At 45.3% G+C, this 24,464-nt stretch overlaps 1 protein-coding gene and 1 long non-coding RNA gene across 4 annotated transcripts in view; one reads left to right on the forward strand and one right to left on the reverse strand.

Moving 5' to 3' along the window:
- The window catches only part of ATRIP (ATR interacting protein), a 1,393,117-nt gene extending 1,380,683 nt beyond the window's left edge, over window positions 1-12,434 (reverse strand). The window contains exon 1 of one of the 3 annotated variants that reach the window (XM_069643859.1): window positions 12,298-12,434. The gene's annotated coding sequence lies outside the window, so the exon portion shown is untranslated. The remainder of the gene's footprint in view (window positions 1-12,297) is intronic. The other 2 variants (XM_069643860.1, XM_069643861.1) reach the window with 2 other exon arrangements.
- A 64-nt stretch (window positions 12,435-12,498) lies between these two features.
- Window positions 12,499-24,464, forward strand: part of LOC138566491 (uncharacterized) — a 60,088-nt gene continuing 48,122 nt past the window's right edge. Inside the window, exons 1-2 of the long non-coding RNA XR_011301943.1 lie at window positions 12,499-12,574; window positions 22,284-22,449. This is a non-coding gene — a long non-coding RNA (uncharacterized lncRNA). The remainder of the gene's footprint in view (window positions 12,575-22,283; window positions 22,450-24,464) is intronic.

The raw sequence follows: 24,464 nt of genomic DNA on the forward strand, positions 1-24,464 counted from the left end.
GCCACACCTGGTCCATCCTGATCAAGCAGGATTCATACCTGGAAGATCCACATCACTGAGTATCAGGTGACTGTTCAAGATTATGGCCAGGATGGACCCACAGGCTAAGGCTGTGGCAATGACTATTGTGTCATAAATCTCCCCCCGTCTCACCTGTGATCGGGATCTCCCTGGTTCGGCCGCAGGACTCTTCCTGTGGGTGGTTCGGGTCTTGAATAGGCTCGCCCGAGCCTCGTCAGGTTGCAGAGCGCGTTCAGAGTTCCGGGATGTTCGTGGTTCCAGGGTGTCCAGGATTAGCGATAAACAAGCAATGTAGGGGGGGAAATCCAGGAACAGGAAAAAAGGCAAGGAAGGAAGTAAGAGGATCAAGGAAACAAATGTAGAGAGCAAACACACGTCGGGTCACTATCGAAGAAAGCGTTGAGATGCGCGGACCCGTAGGGGCGTGACCAATTTATAGTACGTGCCACGACTTGTTTGTTTGTTTGTTTGTTTGTTTAGAATTTATTGTGCGCACCGGACCCTGAAGTATAAGGGCGCAAAAAGTAAGAATATGTACAGCTTAGAGCATAGGTTACAGGTTACAGTTACAAGTTACAGACATTACCAGTTACAGAAATTACCAGTTACAGGTGCAAGTTTACAATACAGGTTTACAATCGTATGATGCAGATACTGTGTAGCAAACAGGCGTGAGCATTATCATGGGTTCAATTAGCAGTTGCTGTCGTTAGCCAGTTAATTACAATTTGCCTGAATTTGGAAAAGGAGTGTTCTAGCCTCGCAGTAGTGGGTAATTCGTTCCACAATTGAGCAGCTTTGACTGGGAAGCTAGCTCCGCCTATGGTGGTCAGTTTAAAGCGTGGTACTTGTAGGCGATTGGTGTAGGCAAGTCTGGTTTGTCTTGTGGGGTGTGTTCTGGTGAATCTGTCCTTAAGGTATTGGGGGGCTTTGTTGTGTAGAGATTTGTATGTGAGAGATGCCGTTTTGAGTCTAAAGCTAGTGCGTAGCACGGAGCTTGGTACGGCCATGTTGGGAGGAACAAGGAGTACAAGCCCTTCGGGACAATGACCATGAGGTCCAGAAGGGGCAACTTCGCCGGGTCATGACAGCATGCCCCCTCCGAAGACTGGTTCCTCCAGGCTTGCCTGGGTGAATAAGATGGAATCTTCTGAGCAAACGAGGGGGTCTTTAAATTAGAAACTGTTTCCCATGTTCTCTCGCTAGGGGGGTAGCCTTTCCACTCGACCAGATATTGTAATCAACCCCTTCTATACCTGGAATCACATATCCTGGACACCTCATATTCCAACTGGTCGTCCACAACAACAGGTGTGGGTTTGAAGGGTTTTCGAGTAGAACTAACGTAGAGTTTCAACAGGGAAGTATGGAAGACTGGATGTATCTTCTTCCAGGAATCCGGGAGCTTAGGTCGGAAGGAGACAGGATTGATGATCTCCTTTATAGAAAATGGACCATAATAGCGAGGAGCCAATTTGTTTGGTCGTAGATGTCGAGGTAACAGTTGAGGCTAGCCAGACTTGATCGCCAACTGAATAGGAAGGTGATGGTCTTCGCCTAGAGTCTGCATATCTTTTGGTTCCAGTCTGGGCCTGTTCTAACTGATCCTTGGCCTCTCTTTGTAAGTCGATCAGCGTCTGAATCCAAGAGTGAAGGGTAGGTACCGGAGTAGATTCTGGAAGAACTGATGGTAAAACAGACGGATGATAACCTTGACTGCAATAGAAAGGGCTGATCTTGAGAGCTGAATGATCCGAGTTATTGTAGGAGAATTCGGCTAAAGGTATAAGGAGAGACCAATCTTCTTGAACCTTGGTGGCAAAACAACGAAGACATTGTTCCAGGGTTTGATTTACTCGTTCCGTTGCCCCATTGGTTTGTGGATGATAGCCTGAAGAAAGGGCACGTTGGATTCCTAGAACACGACAGAGATGTTTCCAGAATTGTGAAATATATTGAGGTCCCCGATCCGAAATAATCTTGAAAGGGAGGCCATGAAGACGAAAAATATGTTCCAGGAAAATTCCAGCAAGTTCTGAGGAAGATGGTAGTTTATACAATGGTTTAAAATGAGCTAGATGAGTGAACAAGTCAATGGTTACCGTGATGGTTGTATATCCTCGGGAAGGTGGTAATTCAACAATGAAGTCAGTGGCAATAACTTCCCAGGGTCTGGTTGGCAACGTAGGTTGTAGAAGCAGATCCGCCGACCTCTGATTATCGTATTTGTTCTGACTACAAATTGCACAGGTCTTGATGTATTGAACTACACTGGACTTCATCCCTGGCCACCAGAACTGTCTTTGTATAAGACGGAAGGTGTTGGTTACCCCTCGATGGCCGGAGTGAAGAGTATCATGGCATAGATTCATTACCTTCTGTTGAAGTTCTTTTGTCGGAATGACCACTGAATTGTTCTTGAATAAATATCCTTCCTTGATTGTCAAACGCCAGGGATTTTTCTCGGATATGTCCTTCCAGAGTTCAGATGATTGAGTCTGTACTCTGATTTCTTCCAGGAGATTGATCGCTTGAGCTACAAAGATTGTAGGTGGAAACATTTTAGGATAGATCTTATCCTCCAAGGGAACGTAGTCGGGACGCCGAGAAAGGGCATCGGCAATCATGTTTTGCGGTCCAGGAACATGTGAGATTTGAAATTGATATTGAGCAAAGAAGTAGGCCCATCGAGCTTGTCTACTGTTCCTGCACTCCATGGATTGTAGGACCTGAAGATTTCGATTGATCAGTACGGACTTGAACTGGATATTTGGCACCCAGGAGTAGATGTCTCCATTCAGTGAGGCATGACGAATGGCCAATAACTCCTTCTCCAGAACTGAGTAGTGAGTCTCACTGGTAGTCAGGGTCCGTGAAAGGTAAGCAATGGGATGTTCCAACTTATCATCTTGTTTTAAAACTGCTCCTATGGCGTAATTGAAGGCATCTGTTTCCACTAGAAAAGGACGATTTATGTCAGGTTGGGCCAGGATGGGGGCCTGAGTGAATTCTTTTTTCAAGCGTTGGAATGCCTTGTCTTGTGGTATAGTCCAGTTGAATGGAACGTCTTTCTTCAGGAGATTAACAATGGGTTGAACAATCTCGGAAAAGGTGGGAATGAATTTCCGGTAGAAGTTGGCAAGCCCCAGGAAGGACTGTATTTGCTTTACAGATGTTGGGGCGGGCCAAGCCAGTATGGCCTTTACCTTTGAAGGATCCATACTAATTCCTTCTGAACTAAGGACAAACCCCAGATAGTGAACTGATGTAACATGAAACAAACATTTTTCTGGTTTGGCTAAGAGTTGATTTTCACAGAGACGTTGAAGTACTGCCTTTACATGTTCTTCATGTTTCAAGGAACCCTTTGAGAAGATCAATATGTCATCCAGGTAGACGATAACATTGAGAAATAACATATCAGAGAACACCCTATCCATAAAACGCTGGAGGACTGCGGGAGCATTAGTCAGACCAAAGGGCATGGCTAGGTATTCAAAGTGACCAAAGGGTGTTCTAAAGGCTGTTTTCCATTCGTCGCCTTCCCAGATACGGATCAAATGGTAAGCACCTCGGAGATCCAGTTTCGTGAATACACTGCACCTCTCACAGCTTCAAGGATATCCGAGATCAGGGGTAGTGGGCATCTGTCTTTCAGGGTGTGTTGATTTAGGCCCTGATAGTCCAGGCAAGGTCTGAGCTCTTTGGTATCCTTTTTAGGAACGAAGAACAATGAAGCACCAGCTGGTGATTTTGAAGGTCTTATGGTGCCATTCTCAAGATTAGTGTCCAGGTATTCCCGGAGGGCTCTCTTTTCTGGTTCTGAAAGGATAAACATCTTGCCAAAGGGAATCACTGCTGAGGGTTCAGTATCTATGGCACAGTCTTCGGGTCTATGTGGAGTTAAGGCTTGAACGATGGCAGTAGAGAATACATCAGCATACCCTTGATAGATCTCTGGAACCTGTACAATTTTGGAAACCATGAGTGGTGTCTCTGGACACCTTGGCAGACTTTTAGGGGCTGTGACTGAGGTATCCAGGTTTAAACAACGGTTCATACAGAAACTCCGAGCCCAGGAATAAGGATCCAGCCGTCCAGTTGATATATGGATTGTGCCTTTGTAACCAGGGCATGCCCAAAACCAAGGGATAATGGGCTGATTTTATAATGTCAAACAATTCTTTCTTGATGATGATTTATGGAAAGATGGATCTCCCTTGTTTGCAGACTTATGGGTCCTGAGGAAAGAGGTCTTCCTTCAATTGCTTCCACTGGCTGTGAAAAACGTCTTGCTTCATACGGAATGTTATGACTTCTGACCCAATCTTGATCAATGAAGACTCCCATTGCTCCGCAAACCACCAAGGCCAGTATGGGGTAGACCTTGTCCTTGGATGGTGAAAAAAAGCCTGTAATATCACCAATTTGTTTTGTCCAGGAGAGTTCAAGGATGGAATTGATGTGGAGCAAACATCGCTCTCCCGAAACCTTGCCCCATTTAGGATCGGGAGCTGGCATTTCCCAAGCGTCGGGGAGGAGCCAGAGGACATTCGTTAACTAGATGTTTATCCGAGGCACAATACATGCATAAGCCTGTGTGTATTCTTCTTAACCTTTCCTGCGGGGAAATTGGCCCACAAAAGGCTCCAAGTTGCATGGGTTCAGAATCAGTGCTCGGACTCTTGGCAGATTCTGTCCTTGTAGTATTCTCTAGGGAGTATCTTTGAATTGATACTTTATTCTTTTTCTTTTCGGCCTTACTTTCTTGGATCCTAAAGTCTATTTGCATAGACAAGTCCAGGAGGGCCTGGAATGAACTAGGACGTGCCACCCTGGCTAGCTCTTCCTTAATCTCTTCATTTAGACCTCTGCGAAACAAAGTAAAACTGGCTTCCAGGGGCCAGTCCGCCTTTTTGGCTAGCTGTTTGAATCTGGTAGCATAGGTCAACATGTCTTGGGATCCTTGTTGGAAGTCAAGTAGCTTTTCTTGAGCACTGTGAACCAGCTCTGGTCGTTCGAACATGGTCTAGAGTTCCGCGATGAACCCTTCATAATCATCCAGGAGAGCATCCCCTGAATTGAGTAATGGAGTGGCCCATGTAAGGGCATTACCGGAAAGATGCGATATTATGAAGCCCACCTTAGCCCTAGGAGTTGTGAAATAGTAGGGCTTGAAGGTAAAATGTACCAAACAAGAATCCAGGAATCCACGTAAGGTCTTTGTTGAACCGTCGTACTTATCAACCACTCCTCCCAATAATACGCTGTCCTTGTTCGCGGAGTCGCGTGACAAGGCGAGCTGTCTTAGCGCTGCATTCTCGGCTTTTATATTCTGCATCTCTGTGGAAAGTTCTTGCATTCCGTGCATCAGGTCCTGAAAAGCATTCTCCATGGTAGAATCCGTATTGATCGTTTGGCGTCTCAAACTGTCGTAAAGGGGCAATTTCGCCAGGTCATGACATATTGATGCTGAAAAGACTTTTGATATGGGGTCATGGGAATCCTTACTGGTCGCACTGGAAAAGATAGGTTAGGCCAGACCATTATAAGCTATATCAAACTGTGTTGAGCTGGGGAGAGGCACCCGGCAGGGCTGCCCACTCTCCCCTATCAATTTTTGCTCTTGCTAGCAGGCCCATGGTGGATTTCATCAGAGAGCGCCACGGACGACGCGCTTTTAGGTTGGCTGGCCCCCTCCACAGATAATCTCCCTATATGCGGATGATGTATTGCTGTACGTCAGAGACCCACACATAAACCTTGATCCTATTTTACTTGATATTAAACAAATTGGTGGATTTTCCAAATCTGAAGTGTTCCCACTCGCAGATAAAACACACGTGTACAAGGGCACATTTCCCCTCCTGTGGTCTCACAACCACATTAAATATCTGGGGGTGGCGGAATCTAGAACGCGCTGCTTATTACTTCACGATAATTATGACAGAGCCATGGCTCATGTGGAAAACAGAATCAATAGATGGGAATCTTTACTGCTCTCTAATTAAAATGACGCTGTTACCCAAGCTGCTATACATATTTATTAATGTTCGGGCGTATCCTACTTTGTCAAGCTGCATGCACTCCTTGCGCAATTCTTGTGACACTCCGGTGCAGTCCGCAAAAAGTGGGTGGCGTTGACGTTCCCATATGAAAAAGGGAGTTCTTAGCGCCACACATATAACTTTACTGGCTAGCTTCCCAGGCACAATTTGAATAATTTTGGTACGATTTGGATCATCCTCCTCCCCACGTCAAGTTAGAAGCACTAGTGGCAGGACGCAGAGACCTTAAGACAATGCTACTTGACCGACAATATAAAGATACTACCCATATGACCCGGTCGCCTCCACGCTGAAGGCGAGGCGGACAATATTCACGCTTACAGGGGCAGACCGCCCATATTACTGATGATCCCCGAGCTAAGGCCATCGTGGGACAGAGCAATTCAAGTGCAGTGGGAGGGATTGGCTTACAGAGCATTGGCAGACCGATTTCCGGACGGAAAGTTCATTACACCTGCTACTTGGAGGTCCAGACATGGGTCAAGTCCAGTGGAGTGGCTCCAGTATTATAGAATACGTTCAGCTGTATCGGCTAGATGGCTGGAGAACCCTCGCAAACTTATTGACAAACCAATACTGGTGTACATAGCCTACTCCAGGGACTGTAGACATATCCTCTCAAATCTCTATAAAATGATACTAGACAAGATGGTCCCCCTATCCCTCGCAAGCTCAAGCTTGTTGGTCCGAAGAAATGGGTATAGAACTAACCGAGGCTCAGTGGCTACTTATGTGCATGCATACCAAGAAGGTTTCCCTACATTTTAGGTTTGAGCTCATGCAATTCAAAATTCTGAATAGACTATATTACACGTCTGCCAGACTAGCCAAGATGTTCCAACACGTGGAACACTGCTCCCCCAGATGCCACCATGTGGCTGCAGATCACTTACATATGTTCTGGGAGTGTTCCCAGTTACAAGAGTTTTGAGACAAAGTTCTAGATGCACTGTCTGAGGTAGTGAGTTCCCCGCTAGAGAGGAAACCACTGGGTGCATTTTTTTGTATTTGGGCGAACAATCAATATGTAAGGCACCAGGCTTTTGTAAATATGGGCTGCATGACGGCCAAATGAACAATTTTACTGAATTGGAAAAATAAAAAATAAAAACAGTGTGAAAGAATTGTTGCTTGCACTGACCTGGGGACAAGAAAATGAAGATCAATATGTAACCACCTTAGCCTCCACAGCTAGACCTCGTGATATATGGGTGAAATACTGCTTTTATCTGGCCCGTAAGCTACCTGGAAACTAGGATGGAAATATATTGTACTGGGTATCCAAAGACATAATGATTATGCTGTTTAACTTGATCACTGAACATTTCAGCGCTAGGCGCTACTGTGAATAGCTATTTATAACTATTGTCTACATGATGCCATAAATTCTCTGCTGTACTCTCTAAATTGCAAATAAAAAAATAAAAGGTTAAAAAAAAAAAGAACATATTTGGCAACACAAGAAAGAGTCTAGAACCTTGAACCTTAAACGATGGTTGTTAGGCCAAGTAGTTATGTAATGTTCTTATATCCAATCTTTCAAGTAGCCCAACAATATCCTTGCATACATCTTCGCTGACAAGTATACAAAAAAACGAAATCTGGCGATAAATGGAAGCCACTCTTGTCCACTGTTTTTATGGAAGCATTATTTCAGCTTTATTTTCCCCATAACCCACCCCCCCCCCCACCCCCGGGCAATTCTCCCCTTCCCTGCACTGGCGCGATCTGAATGACACAAGGCCTAGAAAAATAGTTATTTCGTCCTCCCTTTGTTTCCCCCTCCTTTTGTTGTCGCGCCTAGAAACACGTGTACGGGCGCATTATAAATGCCATATCATATCGGTCCATTTGGAATCAGCAATGGAGCTCAAATATCTGGTTTTAATAACATAACCTTGTATTTGATCAGGGCCCTTTGCTTTATTACTATTTTGAGCTTTTGTTGCACCCTAGACCTCTTCTAACGTAAACTTCAAGGAGCTTGAAGAAGCATCTTCTGTATTAAGAGTAAAGGTGTTCAAGTCCCTAAAGCTTACGATGTCCTTATATAGATCCTTGAGGTGATCGTACTGTGCAATTTCAGGGACATGTCATGAAGAAGGGCATTAAATTTGTCAATCCAGATGTCTCCCATTTCCAAAACCTTGTACTATTTTCGTCTTGAATGGGCTTGAGAAGCATTGCAATTTCTCATCAGCGTGTTCCTTTTTCTTTGCAATCAATTGTTTACAACTACGCCTGGCCTGGCCTGGCCAATTTTAGTCCGGTCACAACTATCCAAATCTTTCAGACAATCTACAAGATATTGCTAAGATAGCCTGCAATCTTCATCAAACCATGGTGTAATTTTTTTTCCTGCAGTATTTTTTTGTTGCTGTTATAGTCGGTTTTGTGATAAAGGGAGATGTTTTAGCAGACATTTCCTCAAAATCCCTCACCATTTCTGCATCTGGACCAGATGTATCTACATCACCTTCTCTAAATAAGGTAAAACATCTTTATAAATCTGCAGTGATATAATTTTAGCATCCAAATGCTCTCTAGTAACAGAACATCAGGAGTGGCCAGAGATACCTAGAGGGATATTATGTTTGTCAGCAGCAGTAATCGGACAAGAAAAATTGTTGGCTGATGCCAACGTAAGAAGTAGATCATCACTGTGCAGGTGGTTTAATACTGAGAATTCCTATGTGGCTACTGCGTTGTGTGCAAACAAAGGTGGCTTTCTGGATCCCCAAAGAGCCTCCTGTACAGGCCCCAAGACCTGCAAGCAATGACGCGCATGCCACTTCTAGGCTATTCCTATGTTGTCGATTTGGAAAATTAGCCATCAATTCTGGTATATCCCAGCAAGATACTCTTCATCACGGATTGAATTCAAATTATGTTGGTGGCTCAAACTGAAGATGCAAGTCACCCATAGGAAATATACAGGTTTCTACAAGACAGCTGTTCCTCCAGGGGGAAAAAATGAAGTTGCAAACAACCAGCCAGTCATAAAAAAGTCACTTGCCACCTCAATTCTATAAATACACACAGCTCCCCATTTCTTAATCGCCATGAGTCAAATATCAATAGCCAAAGGCTAGTGCACATTTTGCACCCTGACTTTTCTATACGTGTCTTAATTAAATATACAGTTATGGTCCCATTTCCCATGGCAGACCTACAACAACAACAGTTAGTGCAGCCAGCAGGTGGCAAGATCAAGAATTAAGTACAGACAACGGGTGTCAGTAAGTGCAGGTAACGGGGCTGTAGGGTTGCAGATACAGAACCAAGTGCAAGGGTTGCCAGGAGGCAGAGCGGATATGCATCTGGGTGGACAAGGATCTGGGCCCGAAATCAGTGGATAGCCATTTGCCCTGTGCAGAAAACAGACTGAGAGCAGCAGGGGAGAGGAAGAGAGCAGGCAGAAGCAAAGAGGAAGGTCTTGAGGTGCTTCCAGAACCGAAGGGGGTTCTCCTCAAGTTTCAGAGAGGCGGGGAGGCTGTTCCAGAGGGAGGCCCCAGCCGAAGAAAGTGATCCACCACCAGCTTGTCACTTGGAGAAGACTGAGCCTGAGGGAGTTGGAGGAGCAAAGAGCTTGAGTGGGAAGGATATTTCCAAAGGGAGAGTTGACATTTCAGAAAGCGTGGTTCGAGGTAGAGGGTGCATGATGTTTTTACTGTCATGAGCAGCAATTGTGTTAAATACCATTAGCTCCAGAGCAGATACTGTGACTGGAATCATTAGCCCCGGTGTACGTACTGTGCATGGCATCATTCAGATATGATGTCATATGTAAAGGATTAGCAGGTGCTGTGTCAAATGTCATTAGCTCTAGAGCAGGTATTGTGTCTGCACTCATTCGCTCCAGCCAGAGGATGTGATGGGCCTTTACCATTAGCGCTAGAGAAGGTGGTGTCTGTTGTGTAGTAATCCTCCCATGTGCTTTGCCCCTTTAAGGGGATGTGTCCCTCCCACGTGTATTGCCCTTTTAAGAGGGACCACGACTGTGTCATGGCCCAAGCTAATAAAAGGGAGCCCTGCAGGCACGTGCAACCAGTGTTACCAACTTGCTGACTTTCTCGCTATATTCTACTTGGTTGGTCACTTGCATCATTTATGCAAGTTTCCAAACCAATAGAAAAAAGTGTTGTCATTCGCCAGTTTTCTAACTGGAATAATGCATAAACACACCGTGAACCTAAAAGGAAGGACTGGCTGTGTAGACACACATGATTAGCCAAAGTTCCAAAAGAGTTATAATTACGTTCAGAGAAGGCTTGAGCCATGGTTAATTAACAAAACAATAATGAAAACTGGAGGCTGACTTTTAAGACACACGTTCTTTGTTTGCAATTTCGCTCTCCGAAATAATTCAAAGATCCAATGCTAGTCAATAGATAAATGGAATTCTCCATCTTTGAGGTTTCCCAATATTGTGCAGATGCGTTTTTGAACAGGTGAATCCAATCACAAGGGGGTAGTAGTCTGTCCCGGCAGGGAGAGCTTCACGATAATGAATCACAACACACTTACTCAATGGGCACAGCCAAGCAACGGATTCGCTTAGCTCCTGTGTTCTCAGCCGCGCACTGAGGAAGCACTTAAATGTCAATGTCTGTGCCCCCAGTGCAGATGAAGATTTGCACCCTGCGGGGGAATGGCTACGACTGCGCCATCAGAAATCATTACGTGAGGGACTTGGCGCCAATCACAGTCTATAACCAGCCTTCACCAACCACTTTTATGGCTCTACTTTCAAACAGCGCATGTGCAGTCAAAGTAGGCAATTATGCAAATTAGGCAATGATGTCATTTGGCTACTTCTGGCAACTTTTCGGGCACCAATAGCTACTTTCCTCACTGAGGAGTTGGCAACACTGCGTGCAACAGAACGGCTGCAGACTCTGAAATGGAATGACTTGAGTCTGTGTCTCATTAAGGCCTACAGGCCCCCCCCCATGGGTGAGCAGGGCCTGCAGGCCTGGTTGTCATGGGCCCCTCCCCCTGGTCCGCATGTGCGGGTACGGCTTGCCCTGCTCCTCCAAGACTGGGTGCCCCCCAGAAATCCCTCGAGGAACTGGGCCTCCGTGGTGCTGGTGCCCCATAGTACTTCAGAGGGCTGGGGCGATGTCCATGACCAGCCCCCCCATAACAGTGTCTGCTGATATCCATTGGGGTGTTGTTTCTGTGTTGCCATTAGACCTAGAACAGACAATGTGCCTGCAGTTATTATTCACAGAAGGGTAATTAGAGCCAGAGAACGTACTGGCTCTGTAGCCATTAGCCCTGGGAAATCATTACTTTCAGAGTAGGCACTGGAACTGGAGACAGTACAAGTCTGTTATCATTAGCTGGCGCAGGTATATATATATATATATATATATATATATATATATATATATATATGTCACTTACACCAGATCACGGACTGTGTAGAACCCATACTTGGCAACCCTACAGATTTCAGTGACAAGTAATTTATGTGATTCTAAGGCAGGCTGCAGGACAGAGCATGCAACACATCAATTAGTCGGTCTATACAGTGGACTAGTAGGTGATTACTTTGCACTCAGACCAATCCACTGACCTGACAGCTGCATGACTGTCCTGCACTCTTGCCGGTCCAACCCTTCGGTGAACCAGCAGTGAAAGCAAGTGGCAGAGTGTAACACCATCACACAGCATCTGCCGATAATTTGGTGTTAGCATTCAGAATTATATATTTTTAACATTTCAACATCTTACCATGATGTGCTGTTTGTATGTTGTGTATTTTCCTGTGATGTCATAGTTATGGGAATTATTATTTTTCAAACTTGAAAAATCCTACATCTTTTTGGTCACAGAATGTTGGCAAGTATGAGGACCTACACAGCAGTTACTACGTCTGTGAGCATTCCAGCGCATGTACTGCACCGTAAATGAGCTACGGAGCAGCCAATGTGTCTAAAATACCACCAAAAACAGGCTGCCCTGTGTAATTGCAAAACCTGATGTTCACAAAGTCTCGTACTTACATTTTTTTATTTGAACAGGTGATAAGTATAATACAACGAATCATAGCTTCAGCCTCTTATAAATATGCATTTCCAGAGGTTGCAAAAGGGCTCCTCTTACCAATATAACAACAAAGGGATGAGAGCGATCTAAGTTAATGGCTGCTAATAGAAATGCATATAAAACACACTACAAGAGCAGTGTCACATGCACTCACCTGAAAGCTGACTGAAAAGAAGAGTTTCGTAAAGGAAGGCCTTATGTTGCTTTCATTATGCTTTCATTATCACATGCTTAAAGTCCGTAGGAGACCCGGTAGCATTGTGCTTCTTTAAAAGTTTGCCGATACTTTTTTAAATGCCTTTACGGCGTTATGACGTATTTGACGTGTTTCTGCAATGCATTAAATCGACTCTTTACGTTTCGCGTAATACGTCTACGTGCTTAGGTAGAAACTCATGGATGAAAGAAGGCTTTTTGCCGTGTACGGGCAGGTACAAAACAGGGAATAAGCACATCCTGGATGTGCGCTTTCCTGCTTTTCGATCGCTTGTCCATGCTGTGTTGTTGCTTCCTGCTGGTGCCGCTAGCGTCTTCTTGCCTGGTGTGGGATGCCGCTTCTCGGCTCACCCTCCCGCCCCCACATCACGGTTGGAGAGGGTGCCAATAAGATCAAGCGTTTAAGGGCTTTCCTGCTCCCTCTTCTCCCCCCTGTGGACCCATGAAGGCGGACGCATGGTTAGAGGAGGCGGGCAGGGGTGTCCTGATAACTGCAATTCTGACCTCCTGCCCCCCCACGCCCTCCTCCTCTGCCTCTGTGCCCCCTACCCTGTGATCCACAGGAGAACGGAGGCAAGCAGGGACGGAAGCAGAATTTGTGTGGTATCCTGCATGCTCTGATGGTTGTGCTGTGATCTGTCCCTGGAATGTGTGAGGTAATGCAAAATGCAAGAGGTCTGGGGGTTCTGGGTTTGGCGGTTGGGTAGGGACTTGAGGATGGGAGTATGTTGGAGCCTGCTCTCCTGTTTAACTTCTACATTGTGATCGTGTCATGAACCATCGCCTGCGTCCATTCTGGACTTCGTGGTCCCTGACCCATAGAGGACTGAATGCCGTGATCCGTATCAAGCGGCCATGTTGGGAGGAACGCCGCTTGTCAGTCTGCGCGCCACGTTCAACGTTCTATTAAACAGACACGCCCCCGCGGCTCTGCGCGTCTCAACGCTACTGCTCGCTGTAGTTGGACGTGTGTTGCCGGAGTTCGCTCGGGGCTTTCTTCCAAATCCTAATTCCCGGTTCCTTGAATCCTCTTCCCTTCCCTTCTTTTCATCGAACTTACCTTCGGGCTTCTTCCTGGATTTTTGCCTGCACTCGGGTCACGTCGTTCCGTGCCTCCGAGCTTGGACACTGTTCTTTCCTGGTTCCTGTCCTGGACATCTGAACGTCTCCTGGAGTTGGATTGCTATCCTCACGCTTTAACCCGAAGACCAGCACACAGGTTTATATAAATCCCGGACCGTGCGAAAGAAATCATCAAAGAAGGTCGCAAGCAAACAGGAAAAACAAGTGAGAAGGGCAAAGACTTGTGACAGATCTGCAACAAATAAAGTATATTCCTTTTGTACTTATCATGTCCCTGTCTGTTGTGTGATATTCGGCCCCCCCTTGGCAGATTACTTGACTCCACCAATCTGCCGTGGGGGAGCTGAATATCACACACCAGTCCCCCCTGCTTTGACTGCCCTTCTGCCTCGTAGCCCCTCTGGTCCATGGGCCGGCTCTGGCTGGGACCAAGATCTGGCATTAGATGTCTGGCCGGATCTCGGGACCTGTCCTGCCTCAGCACTGATCGCTGGGGGCTCGGTGACCTAATTTTCACTGTGCTTTCCCCAGCCGCCACTTGCGCATTTCATGGCTCTGTTTGCTCATTCCATTTGTTTTCTTCTGTCGTGAAGGGTACACCACAGGAATTAATGGGCCATGACAAGGATCGAAATTAAGAATGGCTAAGCAGGAGCTAAAAGCATCTCCTGGGTATCCAGCATTTACCAGGGACCAGGAGCTGCCACTGGGGAATGAGGAGCTAGTACATAATGTTCCACAAATCTAACTTCCACACAAGATGCAAACCTATCATTTTGTCCATAATATATGATCCCTTATGCTTTAAATGTCAGATAGATGTGTCATACTATTTATTTTTAGATTGTCCCAAATGGGTTTGTTTGGCATCAGTTGGCCTGAGGAGCCAAAAGTAGCTCCTGGTAGCTGTTGGAGTCCAGCTAACCAGGCTCTTCTAAGCTACAAGCAGGAGGTAAATGGCTCCCAGCTCCCTTTAATTCGAACCCTCCCATGAACAAGTGGGGGGGGCATCACTGTTCAAAGCAGGCATTCTATATGCTGGACGCATTATTGTTGTTCTCACAGCAGTTATTAGGAAATTAAACTGGGTTCATGGGTGCCAACTTTTTTGATTTTTCACTACAGTGTTGGAAGTGGCCCAACCCATCCCCTGGCCAAACACATTTTACAGCACTTCCTTTTTTATAAGTAATTGCAAAAAGTCATTAGATTAACGCATATGTAACATCTCAACGCCTGTCAACCTGCTAAGCTACCCTGGTAGCCATCTACTATAGAGCAAGTCTATGCATCCCTTTTTTAAATAAAAATCGTAGCATTGCCAACAGTATTTTGGGTGCCCCACTGCCATAGAAGAGATTTCAAGTGGAATTCATGTACATCTTCCTGCTGTGTTTGTGCCAGGCCTTCGCTTCCACGAGGCACCATATATTGCAAAGAAGCCATGGGGTCTCGTTTCTGGCACAGCAGCGTATGCTGTTGCTGCTTCAGGGCTGTCACTGAACTGCAGTAAAAGCAAAATGGTTATTACTCTATGTTTCCGAAAGTTAGCTCGGTGGGTTAAGCGCTACCATGTCGGATTCTATGTAAGATATGTAAATGAATGATTGGAATGCCAGCAGGCTGGACTTCTCAACTATTCTATGCAGAGAATAGAAAGAGTAACATATAACGAGCTGATGCTCTCATTTTTTTGTCTCTGTAACAGAGTACAAGTCAAATTTTCAGGTATGTACGCTGACTGCTCTATGTTCTCTCTGCCAGCTGGGGTGGACTGGCCTATAGGACACTTTGGAGATAACCCAGTAGGACTCTGCACCCTAGGTCCCTTTTGTGTGTGCAGGAAGATGTGCGCTGACTGGCAGAGTGTAGTGCGCAAACATTGGTATGGTCAATCTGGTACGTCTATAATATCTTTTTTTATTTTAATTTTTCAATTGTAGGAACACAAATTGGCTCTATCATCCCATCTAGGACAGCAAAGTCCCCAGCAGCAGTTGCACCATCAAAGATCCTGACATATGTAGTAGGACCTGCCGAATGTGTAAGGATGCCTTTTTTTAAAACTGTATTTTGCGGGGGGGTGCTGTTACGCGGAAGCAAGATGGCCGTTTGAGTGTGTAGCTCCGGACCACGAGGACACATACTCTTTAAAATATCCTCATAAAATACAGCTGTACGGACTCCTACTGCTCTGGCCGCTTTAAGAACTTGCAGTCTACAGTCGAGCCGAGTTTCGGACCCCGGGACCTTCTGCGGGCCACACTACGGCCGGCGGCGGCGCTGCGGCTAGGAGGCCTGGCTCGCCCCATGGCGAGGTTCCGGAGAGTGCGGCCTCATGGTGCCACCCGACACCCCACCCGGCGCAGGCGGCCCGTGCTGGGAGAGGCATCGGAGCGTGGGAGGCGCGCTGAGTGGCGGCGCGGCTGCCACGATTAGCTGACAGACCTGCGATCGATCTGCACCGCCGCTGCCTGCTGGCTGGAGCCCGTGACTCGCGGCCCCCTTGGATCTGGGCTGGGTGCCGCGGATGGCCGGAACCGTTGTGGCTGACTTTTTGCAGCGGAACCGGCCGCTTAGCCTCCTCCCTCGCCCCCTCCTCCCGGGGCGCTCCTGAAGGGGCTCCCGTTAAGGTAAGCAGGCCGGGCGGCTGGGGGCGGGCTCACCGCCACCTGGGACTGTGGCGTTGACTTCTACGGCCGCTGGTTCGCCCGGGGCACCCCTCCAGTGAGAGGGCCTGCTGGCTCCGCTACCCACAACACCTAGAGACACTTTGGGCCCAGGCGCCCCGCGGTCCGCGGCCGGAGGTCTGGACTCTCCGCGCTCTTGTCTCTGTGGAGACTTCATCCTAGTGGAGACCGGCCTAGTCCAGGACCACACTATTCGTGAGGGAACTTCATGACCCCCCCCCCCCCGACTCCCCTCCCCCAAGCTGTTCACATGGTTCCTTTGAGTCTTTGCATGTGGTGTTTGCCATTGTTTCAATCTTTTGGCGACTTTTTTAAAAATTATTTTTCCCCCAGCTTTTTCACACAGGTTCATTTTAAATCTTTGCATGTGGTGTTTGCCATTTTAAATCTTTTGAGGCATTTTTCATTTTTAAACTTGAAATGGTTTTTAAAAACTAATGTGACATACACTAAAGTGGGGGGGTTTACAATGTTTTTTTAAAAAAAAAATTGTTGGATTGTTGGTGCTAAGTGAAAAGCTCTTTTTCACTTTACTGATGGGGGTGGAGGGGTAAAAGATTTAGAAACAGTCTTTATAAATTGAACTATCATGGTAGGATAGCTCACAGGCAACGTGCTCGCCTTGGAAGCAAGACGACGCGGCACACCACAGGTTCGATCCCCGGGTCTGTGCTCAGAAACCTCTGAGTATTAAGCGCATTATAAATAACCGATTATTATCATACTTGTCAAACCCCTGCCGCACCCGGGTGAGCACAGGGGTTGACGTGCGCTGGGAGCCCCAGCAGAGTCTTTTCTAGAGGCAGATGTGAGTTTTGGACTGTGTGGGGCGGATGCGTGTGTTGATGGGTGGGTGGTGAAATTGGGGGTTTGTGGGGTCAACCCCCCTGATTACGAGTGAATGAGCGGGTGGGGAAGGGGTGGGCAGTATGTGATATTTCTGCACTTTAAAGCCAATACAAAAACAGCCAAAGAAATCTCTTAATTTTTTTTTGTGTTGGAGTTTAAAATGCAGAAATATCACAAACAACCGGATTGTTTCCTAGTGCCCAAAGATGGTAGGAATCTCAAACGAAAAGTAGGAGAGGTGGAAACAGACAAAAGAAATGCAAAAACACAGAAATATGTCTTATTTGGACTTTGGGTTCACATGGGTCGCAGTTTCTGGAGAAGCTAAGCTGTAGGGTGTGGTTTGTGGCGCTACATTAGCAAGCCTGAAACCAACACAGTTAAGACTGCATTTGGAAACGAAGCCTGCTGGTTTAGTAAAAAAGACCAGGGATTTCTTTGTACTGCAACTGCAAGGCATACAAAAGCAAAAAGACACTGTTAAAAATGTGGCCTCAGTACCTGCAAATGCTTTGGAATCTTCTTACCACATTATCTGGCCAAAAACCTTTTACGGATGGTGAGAAAATAATTCTGCCAACAATTCTCGCTGTCAACCGAGTAATGCTTGGTGACGGTGCAGCAACGAAATGCAAAAGTATCCCTATATCTGACACCACCATTTTTTTGCTGCACCGCTGACCTGTTCTCTGATACCCATACAGAATTGATATCACGCTTGAAACAGTCGGTTTGCCCTACAGTTGGATGAGGCCACTGACATTTCAAAAGAAGCACATTTGATGATTGCTTATGTGAGGTACTGCCATGGAAAAGAAAGGAATATTGGAGGATTGCTTATTTTGTAAGCCAATTCAGGGCAGAGCAACTGCATCTGTAGTTTTTGACATAACTACCTCCTATAAGTGGGAGGCGTGTGTTGGTATTTGCATGAATGTGCTACTTCAATGTGTGGTGCTAGAGCTGGGTTTGAAAGCGAAAGTGTTGGCAGTAGTTCCACATATATTGTGGGCACATTGCGTGATACACCAGGAACCTTTGCCTGTGCTCTATATTGGGAATGGACTCTGAGGTGCTGACTTTGTTGTAAAGATTGTACTTTTTGTTAAGATGCACCCCACAAGAGTCCGTCTGTTTGCCACATTATGTGCAGAAATGGGAGTTGAACATAATGCTTTGTTTCACACGGAGGCCAGGGGAAAGGTTTTAAATCACCTTTAGGAACTTGGCAACAAAGTGAGACACTTTCTCCTGGGTTTAGACCAGACGAAAGAAGAGCCTCTGTGTGATTCACACTGGCTTGTACTGTTGGCTTACTATGGCGGTATCTTTGAAAAGCTATATTTTCTAAAGCTCTACCTGCAAGGCACAGAAACCACGTAATTGGCTATGAACACAAAAATATCAGCATTGAATAAGAAGCTTAAGCTTTGGAGGAGGGGGGTCGATGTCTGCTTTTCCGATACGTTGTCATTATTAGCAGATGCTCTTGAGGAGACTGAGTATGATCTGTGATGTGTTGCCTAATTAATAGGAAACCATCTCAGAACTAGTCTCAAAGTACTTTCAGAGGACAATTGTAACATCAATGACAGAGTGCCTCGGCCTTTCCTAGCAGACACAGGGGCCCATCTCCATGAGGAACTAATTGAGTGTCAAAATGACCGCCTACTGGAGAGCCAATTATAAAAATTCTTTGGGTGGATTTTGGCACCTCGTTCCGGCACTTGCAGCCCTAAAGACTAAATATCAGTCAGAGCTGGAAGAAAAGCTGCGGTTGGCTATTGCAAAAATGGAACCCAGTAGTAACAGGCTGGCTGCTGAAAGGCAGGCCACCCTTCACACTAGTTCTCGGTCCAACTTGCAAGTGACTGCATTGATAGTAATCGCAAATTGTTGTACTTAAACAAATTGTTACATGTCAAACATTACTCTAGAAAATAAATAAACTACATTTAATCAAGTCCTCTGTAGCAAAACCTTCTGAATGATGTGTTTACTTATATTTGCCCTCCAATCTAATTTGAGTTATTGCAAGCAATGATATTGAAAGAATTTGATGTTTTGCACCCACACCTCTGTTTGGGGAACCGTTCTACACCAGCGGGCGATAACCGTTGGCAACCGATAAACATTTTGGAGTCCATGTGTATAGTGGGGTCCAAGCCAGGTAAATTCTTCTTACAGGGGCTCGGGTTCAAAAAAGTTTGAAGACCACTACTCTAGAGTGACTATCGTGTTATCAAGAAATCTTTATTTATTTTTAAAGGCAAAAAACCTAATTGCTTTCTTGCTGGCACCGCTATACATATATTTTGACTGCTAGTTTGGAAGAGGACTTGGACCCTCCCCGGTCCCTAGGGGACAGTGCACGTGTGTGCTTGAACTGCAGAAGCTTAATGACAAACCTTTGCAAAATCCTTGGTTGCTTTTTTTTACTTTTTACAGTGGTCCATTATCCACGTGCTTGCGGTGCACTTGTGTGAAGTTGCTATGTGTATGGTCCATATACAACTCGTACATATGACTGCACCTTCAGTGGGTACAAGCAAGATCATTCCAGTGCTTTACTGTGAAGGAAAGAGTTGCACAGGCCCAACGATACTGAAGATTTGACCAGTCATCTGCTTAAGAAATTGCAGTGTTGCGTAGCACCTGTGAAAATGTGTCTATTGTATATAAAGGGCACAGTGCTTGTAATTTTCAATAAGTTGCCCAGACAGCTGCATGCATAGATTTCCCTTGTGTGGGGATTGTTGATGTGTCGCTCGTGGGAAGCTTTCGCAGCATCTTCAATATTATTTAATTCTGAAGCGGGCTGCCAAGTGGCAAAGGCTTTTTTGGCTGGCTAAGTTTCGAAGTGTGTGGCAGACTGAGCTGCTGTGTGGTACGGGGTGTGCTGCACACACCGCCAGGTGTAGTCTCAGGCTGTTGATGGTTGCAATGCCCTGTTGATTGCGCTTTTTGATTCCTGCCTTCCTGCTTTTGGTGACACAGGACACTTTTGGCTTTACTTTACAAAAGCTCCAAATTAGATTTGCTGTTGTGATCCTGAGCGCAGAGAATGGTTGCATATATTAAGCTCTCATTAAGAAGGGAGAGAAAAAGGCTCCTCTAACCAACAGTGGACAGATGATGCCTCCCATCTATTTCTCTGAACAATGCTTGTGACCTGATCATTGCTTTCACTTAAGCCATTGAACACCAGCCAACTAAAAAAGTCGCATCCATTAATTGTCCAGCAACTGAATTTGCATTAAAGGAGAGGCTCGACTCCTCTCCCACCCACTTGCCCCCTCCCCCGTTCAAGCTGGGGTAGATTGTGTAAGTGCATTGGTTTGAGATTTGTGTAATGTGAAGTGTATGTACAGGACAGGTACTCCGTTGTCAAGTTAAGGTCAAAGCAGCCCTAAAGATAATCTGTAAAGCTGCCCCGTTAAAAAGCAAACTGTCTGGCATTCAAAGACTATCATTTTGTATTGTAATGCTTTTAAATATTATCATCACTGCTGGAAGTTATGGATGCTACACCTGTGAGGCAGAGCTGTTTTAAAGAACATGTTGGCCCCGTTTTCCTTTGCCTTTTCAGTTCGCAGTAGGGCTAATTGCGCCAGCCTTTATGTGCGGGGGACAGTGTTCTAATTCCCCTCTATGACTCGTGCTCTCTTCCATCTATGTTTAGTTTATGTTCAACACTGGGGAAATCGCTACATGATTTAATATTTACAAATGTAAGTTTCAGGGACTTAGAATTAATGCATGTTATAGTTATACTTGTCACATTCTCTATATAGGTTGATGAGGTTCTCGGAGGGTTTTTATTTCCCCTTCAATGCGGTTTGTTTTTTCCCCACCATTTCCCAATAGCAGTTAATTTAAGATAGTTTGCCTGTTAACTTTATTGAATGCTGGCTAGTGATCACTGTCGTACTTTTTTTAAAATATATTTTTTGATAATTGTTTGATGATCTGGGGAGAATGCTTTTTATGTTGATAGTTGTTTTTGCTTGTCTCTAATGATGGGACAAGTTCATTTTTGTTAGATGTTGTGGCGCTTGAGCTATTTTATTGCTTTTCTGGATTTTTGAGCAGCCTTGTATATCAGAGGACTGGTGCAGTAGCGGGAAGTATCTGACCAGGGCGTGAAAGGAGTGCTGTTTAATTGCTTTGCTTTTTGAAAGTGGGAGGTTATTTTATTCCCTTAAGGCTGTGGTCTTCAAGCCATTTTATGCTGAGGCCACCCCTGCCCCCATTGAGTACAAATATAGTAGTTTCCGTCCCCCCAAATGCTTATATTTTCTATTCAAAACAGTCACCATAATCCTTCAAGGCCCCTTCACCCCCACCACCAGGCATCCTTCAGCCCACCCAGTTTGAAGGCCACTGCCTGAAGGCACCATAGCTGCTCACCATACAGAGGCCCCTTTTTAGTGGGTGGGGCGATTCCTTCCCCTTTCTAGTTCCACACAATTACTGTTCTACTCATCAGGCTGATCACTTTCAAACTTTCGCCAGGTAGAGGATACATGCTCCTACTGGCTGCCCCTCTCAGACTTTAATGCTGTTGCTGCTCCAATGTCCCCACAACATTCCACATGAATAGGCCCATGCCTTCCTCAGATAGGTGCACCCAACTCTCTAAGTAATCTACATGTACCAGGCCGTGGCGCATGTGTGAGAAACCATGCCTCTGTGCAAAATGTACCCATGGCTTTAACTTTTTTGCAGGACCTATGCACTAGTTCAGCTGTAGTGCATAATTTATGGCACAGTAGCAATGCTTATGGGGGAGACTTCTGACCCTTCTGGGGGATAGTGCCTGGCTTATATTACCAAATGCCTGCCTGCAGGTGTAATATTTACTTTTTGTTTCCCCTCCCCTCCCTCATGCGTTCTGTCCCTGCACACCCTCCTATTTCTAGTCCATATAATTTCCTGTACATGTTGCTGTGTGCAAAATGGGACTCTCTATGGTTCATATGTACACAGGTGCTTGTTTTTTAAAGGACACACACAAAATGGACTCTGCAGCATGTTAGGTACAAGAGCTGTGCAGTAAAGAACGTATTGCCTCTCCAGAACACCCACCACTATTTTTTATTAGCGAGCAGATGCAACTAATTTAAGCCACAATGGGTGAAGTCTTGGAGGAAGTTACCAAGGCACTTCACTCACAAATCGAGACACAACGGGCAGGAACATTCATAGCAAGCCCACTATAAATTAATGGTTTTGGGTACACACCTGGTTCACATATACTTTGAGCATTCTAAATTTACTTTTTTCTTATTTCATCTTTTAGGTAATATCATGGCACTCTTCAGTGTGCTTTTCTTTGATTCTGAATTTGAGCCTTTGGCAATTCCTGGTGAAGTTCATTGTAAATGGCTGATGGCGGGTCTTCATGAAAGTAAGAGAAATACGTGAAGAAAAGGATTGGAGGGCCGTAGTGCTTTTCTAGTCAGCAGGTAAGCAATGTTGTTCATCTATTTGATGTTTGATGGGAGGGTACACCTGATGCCCTATGCAGAGGCATTCCCTTTTTTTACACATACAGATGAGGACTGCACAAGGCCACCACTCTCTTACAGCATCACTTTCCTCTAGAGTAATTCTGTAAAGTATAGATGGTCTACATGATTTTTCTTATGTTATTTTCCAAGCACTATGGGTTGAACGACCTTGGGGACTGTAGTCCAGTTCTGAGTATGTGTGCAGCTAGACTGAGTTGTGGGTAGCTGCATGGGGAGGGAGAGGAAGTGCCAAGGAGCGCAAGAATAAGCAGAAATCCAACGGCACGGATATGATCATTCTTAAGGGAAGTCACTTACCCTAGGTTACAGCTCAAGCAAAAGGTTTGTTATATTGATTGTCACATTTTGAAGTTTCCTTTTGGCCTTTTTCATACCCACAGTCAAGAAACGGTGTATTAAGACACAGAAAACGTGATGAAATAATGAAAAACTATTGTGATGCAGAGGAACTAATGAAGCCTTAAAGAAAGGCAGAGGAGAAAAAGCAGCAACTGGTGGAATCTGCTAAGTGCTGGAAAACCTTTGTGAAGTACAAGAAGAAGAAGCAGTGAAAGAAACAGGAGAATTATATTGTAAAAGCTGATATTTCCAAATTTATATGGCTGCTCACAAAAGCTGGAAAACCAAAGTCTTTTGGCAGGGATAGCTAGTATTCTTCATTCCTCCTACAATCCTTCCTCAGAACCCGCCTCTGTCACGTCACCTGGACAATTGAGACACAGCAGTAAATCGGAAGGTGTCTCAGTGTAATGTTGCAGTTCCCAAAAATGTAGCTGTGCAACAACTACAGAATATTAGGCTATACAGTAACAATTGACTGCTACAAATGTTTTGTCTGACAGATCTAATTTGACAAGCTTATCTCTATCATCACGGCTTCTCAACAGTGTGTCCTTGTTAGAGTATGGCTGTCATGCCTGTTTGGACAATGAAGAGACACCCACATGTTCCCACACACCAGTCATTCAGATTACGGTCTTAAAAAAAACATGGCATCGGAACAACCCCCACACCCGAGTTTGGTTGCTATGTCAGACCCTGCTACTAATCGACAACCTAATTGTAGTTCACACACTGCTCTGTGAAACTGAAGATGCAAGTACTCTTGTGCGTAGAACTATATAGTTGATTTAGTAGGTTGGAGCCAACTTGTAAATCTTTTGGGCTATGGATTTCTGTTGGGGTCAGCTAGGGTTTTCTTGGGTGTGGTGAATGGTCGAACTAATTGCTAGCTGCTAATAGTGATATTGGGTGAAGTGATCGGCAGTCTGTCATGCAGGTAGACTTAACAGATTCTGTTTAGGTCACAAAGTGTATACTAGTGCAGTGATTTGTAACTGTGGGAGTTTATTAGCTGTGATGCCATGTTAGCTTAGAGGTGAGAACTGAAATGAGGGAGCTTAAAGGTTGGTCCGTGACATTGTGGGGTGGATTTGTAGTTTTGTATACTAAAGCTGTGAACTTTAGTTAATGACATTTGAGTGCTAAAGCAAAGAAAACAAGTGATGGCTGCAAATTCCCTTGAGGTTTCCTGTACACTATCCATAAGTCTAACTAGACTCGCCCTAGAGTAATACCACCCGTCTTGCACACATGAATCAAAACCCTTTTCCTAAATTGTTATGAAGCAATATGAAATAACTCCTCCTGAAGTTGTCTGCAATAATCGTGCACAATTCCAAACCTATCCTAAAGTTGTCATGGGGTCATCCTGGAGTAATCGCCCACGCATCCTGAAGTTGTCATGAAGTCATCCTGGAGTAATCTCCACCCATCCTGAAGTTGTCATGGGGTCATCCCAGGGTAATCACAATCATTACTGGAAGTAATAAGAACTCTCCCTGGAGTAGTTTCTGTGATAACTCAGTCATCATTTAAATATTTCAGCCTATACACATACTTCAGTATGGTTTCGGATGATCTCCCTGAACTAGCCATGGATGACTCTA

The sequence above is a fragment of the Ambystoma mexicanum genome, chromosome 2p (genome assembly GCF_040938575.1).
Source record: "Ambystoma mexicanum isolate Mex_15411 chromosome 2p, UKY_AmexF1_1, whole genome shotgun sequence".
Lineage (NCBI taxonomy): Eukaryota > Metazoa > Chordata > Amphibia > Caudata > Ambystomatidae > Ambystoma > Ambystoma mexicanum.